The sequence below is a fragment of the Petaurus breviceps genome, unplaced genomic scaffold (genome assembly GCF_028583685.1).
Source record: "Petaurus breviceps papuanus isolate PSGF00001 unplaced genomic scaffold, PetGlider_PUasm1.0 90721, whole genome shotgun sequence".
NCBI lineage: Eukaryota > Metazoa > Chordata > Mammalia > Diprotodontia > Petauridae > Petaurus > Petaurus breviceps.
In genome coordinates, this window is record NW_027187322.1 from 6485236 (window position 1) to 6485694 (window position 459).

Sequence of the window (459 nt, forward strand, 5' to 3'; positions counted from 1 at the left end):
TCTTTTTTCTTTTTTTGTCCCTTTCCCCCACCCCAGAGATGGTTACCCTTAGACACAAATAGGTGTATGTGTGTGTGTGTGCATATACACGTATGTATATATGCACAATTATTCTATGAATACTTCCAGTTACTAGTTCTTTCTCTGGATGCAGACAGCATCATTCTTCATGTGTCCTTTACAGCTAATTTATGTATCTATAACAGTCTATCAGATTGACTAAAGTGATTGAAGGGAAAAGTGACAAATCTTGGAAGGGATGTGGAAAAATTGAGACACGACTTCATTGTTGGGGGAATTATGAACTAATTCAACCATTTTGGAGATCAATCCTGAATGATGCCCAGAGTTATTAAACTGCCTACACCCTTTGACCCAGCAATACCACTACAAGGTCTGTTTCCAAAGATAATTAGGGAAAAGAGTAAAAGAGCCTATATGTTCTACAATGTTAATAGC